This window comes from Malania oleifera, chromosome 4, assembly GCF_029873635.1.
Source record: "Malania oleifera isolate guangnan ecotype guangnan chromosome 4, ASM2987363v1, whole genome shotgun sequence".
Taxonomy (NCBI): Eukaryota; Viridiplantae; Streptophyta; class Magnoliopsida; order Santalales; family Ximeniaceae; genus Malania; species Malania oleifera.
The window spans coordinates 41,987,444-41,993,420 of record NC_080420.1 but is presented as its reverse complement, the minus strand read 5'-3'; positions in this window follow the sequence as shown (position 1 = coordinate 41,993,420).

Sequence of the window (5,977 nt, the reverse complement as noted above, 5' to 3'; positions counted from 1 at the left end):
CCATTTACAGCCAATTTGTTTTTTTTCTAGGTGGAAGGTGTTGAAGAACCCATGTATGATTGGCTTCTAAGGCTTGGAGTTCAAAAGCTATGGCATTCTGCCAATGTGGGTGTAGCACATCTTAAGAATATGAGGTGGGTTCGGGATTGTGGGATATAACAGAAAAAAAAAAGAAGCCAAATGCTCATCAGAAAAAAATGATGATAAGATAAAAAGGAGGAGAGATAATGAACCGTACCTAAGGAAGATCGTGAAACCTGTGAATCCATGGAGGACTTTGGTAAAATAGGGCAGGTATAATCATCCAAGTAAAAGGGATATGTGATAGCTCGTTTGGGCTGTGAAGAGATAGGTGGAGGGGGTAGTGGGAAAAGGGGTGAGGGTTAGGGTGTTGGGGAGGATATCAAGGGAGAAGGAGGGAGAGATGAGGGACTAGGGGTAGGTGTGGATGGTTGGGTAGGTAAAGGGTAGGAAGAGTGTATATTAGGAATATGAAGGGGAAGGACTGGAGAGGATGTAGGAGTTGGAGGTATGAGATGATAGGGAAAAACATTTTCTTTAAAAGTGAAATCATAGGAGATGAAATTTTTTTTTTTTGTTTTCAAGATCGTATACACGATAAGCCTTATGATGAGCAGGATAACCCAAGAAAACACATCGAAGAGCACGAGGATAGAATTTATCGTGATGTTGGTGAGTGGTTTGGGCATAGCATAAGCACCCAAACACTTGCAAGTGTGTATATGATGGTGGTTTCTGAAAAAGAAGTTCATAAGGGGACTTATGATTGAGGCTGGGTGAAGGAGTGCGGTTAATTAAATAAGTGGTTGTGAGAATGCATTCACTCCAAAAAGATATGGGAAAATTAGCTTGAAAACGTAAACACCGAGCCAAATTAAGAAGATGATAATGTTTACGCTCAACAACACCATTTTGTTGAGGTGTATCCACACATATGCGCTTACGAAAAATGCCTTGATCATGGAAAAAAGTTTGAAGTGGAGTGAATAGAAATTCTCTACCATTATTAGTGTGCACGTGCATAATGGTGCAATTGAATTGATTTTTAACCATGGTGCAAAAATTTTTAAGGTAAGAGAAAGTATTAGATTTCATGTGCATAAGATAGACACATGTAGCACGTGAGTAGTCATCCACGATTGTTAAAAAATAATGCGCACTAGAAAGTGAAGTTGTAGGATAACCATTCCATATGTCACAATAAATCTGATTAAAACAAAATGTGCTCTTATTTGTATTCAAAGAAAAAATTAAACGAGTGTGCTTTGTTCTAGCACAAACATCACAAGGCAAATGAGAAGAAGAAATATTTAAGGTTTTTGGAATGCATGAGATAGAAGGGTGACCAAGACGTTGATTCCAAAGAGTAGTGTCAGAAATGCACTGAGAGTGGAAAACTGAGGTGGAGGGAGGTTTATAGTGGTAAAGTCCATCTCGTACTTCATACGTTCCAATGAGCCTCCTCACTGAGAGGTCCTAAAAAACACAAAAGGTGGGAAAAATATAGCAACACAATTGAGATCAGTGATAAGTTTGCTAATGGACAATAAATTAAATTTAAATGAAGGCACATAAAGAACATTAGAAAGAGAGAAATTAGGAGAAAAACGCATAGTGCCGATATGAGTTACAGGAACAATGTCACCATTTGGAAGCTTAATGGGGCATGACTGATGAAGAAGTTTAATATTATCAAGAGAAGACAAATTGGAAGTCATATGATCAGGCGCACCTGAATCAACAATCCATTCAGTATTATAAAAAAAAGTAGAGTGACAAGAGGTAAGGTTAGTAGGAAAATTGGTAGAGTTGGTGTTCAAGGGCGATAAAAAGATTCAAGAGTTGATGGTATTGTTCGCTGCTGAGTCCAAGGATAACAATCTCAGAAGAATTTGAAGAACCTGTGATAGTATTTGCAGCCATTGAAGAACCAAATGCGATGTTGGTCATATTGCTTATTAGTTCAGGTGAAGCAAATTGTTGAATCGGGTCAGATTTGATTTTTTTTCCAGGTGAAGATGCGGAGAAACAGAGAGGTTGTGAGCTTGAGGATCTGCTGCCAAAAAACTATTCGAAGACAAGAATGATGCAAGAGTTGGAGTAACAAGCAAAGATGTCATTGGAGAAGGCAACCTGAGGCTTGAGGGATACCTAGAGATGATTACCAAAAAATTGCCTCCGGAGTTGAAATGGATGGATTGCCAAAAAAAAAATAGAGCTGAGATATTGCCAGAGAAGATGGGCGTCGGAGAAGAAAATAGGATTGATCTGAATCGGGTCAGATCCGATCTCTGTGAGGAACGACTACTGCTGCTCTCGTCAGAGAAGACGACTAGGACGACAAGTGGAGGAAACCGTGAAAAAAAAAAAAAAAAACCTGTCATTCTCAAGAATTGGCACGCCACTCACTTGGTTGAGACCACTGATAACGGTGGCAGATGTGGTAGAGACAACTGAAGTAATGAGGATAGCAACCACTGAGAGGTATTCGGCAACAAGAACCATTCAGAGGTATTCGACAATAAGAACCATTGAGCACTACGAAGACGACAATTTGACAGAGAGAGAGATGACACTGAAAAAATGCCGCTAGAAAATCAAGAACTTTTTGAAAAACTCCAGAGATGGACAGTGCCAGAGATGCATCATCCGGGACTGAGAACTGACACCGAATCGAATGTGAACGCCAGAGATGCACCATCCAAAGATGACTGCCTTAGAAGATGGGAGATGTGAGGAAAAACTAAGTGGCGGAGAGCTACCAGAGAAGACAAATAGAGAAGCACTAAGACATTGAGAGATATCCAGAGAAAGTAAAAAGATGACAAGGTAATAATGTTTGTCCATGTCTGAGAGATGGCAACATTGCTGGAGAAGATGAGAGACCGCCAGAGGGTTTTGAGAAATGATGAGCCAAGAGAGAGCTTGGGATGACTATGAGCGTAAGGTAGGAACCAGCCGAAGACAATGAACAAGACTGAGAATGGTGGAGTGAACGATTAGTAGTGGCGGCGGCAAAGATAGTGATGAAAAAAATTTTAGGAAAACCTAAAGCTCTAATACCATGTTAAATTTGGAGAAAGACATTTTTCTCTATTATTATTCAGCATTACATGGGTGTATATATATACATGAGTCAAGGAAACAAGATCCCAAATAAATCCTAAATATCTGCTTTATCATAATTACATAATAAATGGAAAATGGAAAGTGTAGATAATTCTCTAATATATTTTGAAATTAGGATAGCTTCCCAAGCGGGGGGGGGGGGTGAATTGGAATTTTAAAATTATTTCAAGTTTAATTCTTTGTTTTATATCAACAATCACAACAAGTAAATACAAAAAAAATTCAACCCCAAACAATCAACAAGATAATCAAAATCTTGATCTTTGTATCAATAGCTCTACAATAAATTGTAAAGCACGCTGAATTTATGTAAGCCCTGTGTTTAATCCAAACTCACAATTCTTCTTTGTGTTTAGCTTTTAAACAAACTTTCAGATTATTAAGTTTAGGATGATCAACCAACGTAGTCCCTTTTGGTTTCCGCAATCAATGCTAGTCAATCCAAAACAAAGTATCCTCCTGTCTATTTAACAACCATACACTTAGAATTAACAATTTAAAGCATACACGCAAGTTGTAAGTATTGCTGAAAAATAAAGAGTAAGGAAGAGAAAAGAGACACAAGTTTTTACGAGGTTCGGCTTATACCCAGCCTACGTCCTTGCTTTCATCAAGTTATCTTTAATCCTCATGCTCTTCAAGATCTTTTCTTTGAGCTTTCTCACTACCTTTAAGCTTTGCCTTTTTCTTGAAAAAATTTCACTTAAACCACATTAAACACATCATGATTTGTTATCATCAAAATAAGAATTGTAAGCCTTGTTAGGCCAACAATCTCCCCCTTTTTGATGACGACAAATCGAGAGCAAAAATAATAAGAGATAATACTCATGGCTCCCCTTTTCAACAAACATGATATATTCAAAGTAATGAATTCATGTTACTTGAAAAATGATCATACCCATATATATCCATCCATACAAGATCTATACAAGTAATTACAAGATACTCCATTCATACAAGATAATCCATACATATTCATAGTTTTACAAACCATAGCATATTAGCATTTTTCATTTTTGCACTCCCTTCTCTCAAACATCTCCCCCTTTGGACATCAATCAAAAAGGAGAAAAGAGTAATACAAAAAATTATAGTGAAGTGCTGCAATACATAGTACTTATGGATCAAACATAAAGAACATACTATCCGGTAAAGCACTAATACATAGACAAAAGTTTTTAAATAGCTCATAGATGAAACACATCAATCGGAGGCTTCCATAGATTCACTTTCTTCTTCTTCTTCTTGTTCACCAGATTCATCATCACTTGATGGAGCAGAGCTGATATCCATCGGAGATTTGCCAAATGTTGCTCAATCTGTCAACACGCTGAACAAGGCTTGAACAATGAGTTTCCATAGTAGAAACCTTCTCCTTTAGTGTACCAAGTCCAGATTGCATTCCATCACTGAAGGCCATATAGTGATTAAAAAATGGAATGAACCAAAAAGGAGTTTTTGGTTCAAGTTGAACTAAAGAGGCTGGTATGGAAGACTGAGGTGGTGGTGCAGATGAAAGAGGCTGGTATGGAAGACTGAGGTGGTGGTGTAGATGATATGTGACGATATCCCTTATGAAACCACCCTTGAGGAGAGTTCTTATATCCCATACACTTAACAATAGTATTAGAAAAAAATATCGTAATGAGTTTGGCTAGTGAAGTTAAATGATGGTGTAAGAACATTGAAATGAGCAAATACCATATTTAACATCCCAGCATATGGTAGAATGACACAAGGGGCATCAACTTTCATAATAATCCATTTGATAATTAAACTCGGAAGATCCAACTTTTTCCCTTTAAGAATACACCACATAACAAAACAATCTAAGAATGAAATATGATCATGAGAACCAGAACGTGGTAGGATATTATATGTAATAAGTTTGTGCAGGATTAGTGCTTGGAGATTGAGCTGTTTGTAAAGAGGTGGATGCCCAAAGTTGATAGGTGTATCAGTTATAACTAGGGGTAAAAATTCCTCTGGGGTAAATCCTTGGGACATAATCCATTGTTTCTCAACAATATGGACCTCAAAATCTCCTGGCTTGACTCGAAGAATTTTTCCCAAAGATATGGGAGTAAGATGAATATTTTGCCCTAGAAGATTTGTTTTGATCCCATTTTCATTCCTTTCCATATTTGCATAGAAAATCCGAACCACGTTTGGATAGTATCCTTTTGCTTGATAAGTAATAAATCGATCCCACCCAATTTCCTTGAAAAGTTCCATAATTTCAGGAAAATATGAATTAAAGAATGCAACATCAAGAACTTTACCTAGAATGGGTTCAGCTGAAGCGATTTGGTTCCTATAGAGTTGCTTAGCATGTGGAGTTACTAACCATTTTTCTACTTCATCATTGTTGATCTTTGTTGAAGAAGAAGAACCCTTGTTACTAGTTGATTTTATTCGTGGCATGTTTGTATTGAAGAGGAAGGTTGATAAACCCTAGGTTATATTCGCAATTTGCTGTGGAGGGTAGATTTGATGCTCGGTTTCAGGCTAATTTGGAAGAGGAGTCTATGCGGAAAAGGGTAGGAAAGAATAATTTCAGAGAGAGAGGAGAAGGAGTAGGCGCCTGAAGGAAGTTAAAATGACATAAAACAGGGTTTTAAATCCTACCGGCAGCAAGGCAGTTGCCTGCTAGGATAAGGCAGGCGCCTGTCAATGAAGAATTTGAAAAGTCAGTAGCCTGGCAGTCGCTTGGCACCTTGGTGGTAGTCGTTTGCCAAGCAGAAAAACTTTTAGTTTACTTCTCGAATATGCATCATTCCCAATTCTCTTCTAATGAATATGAATAGCTCTTCAAATAGAGGTT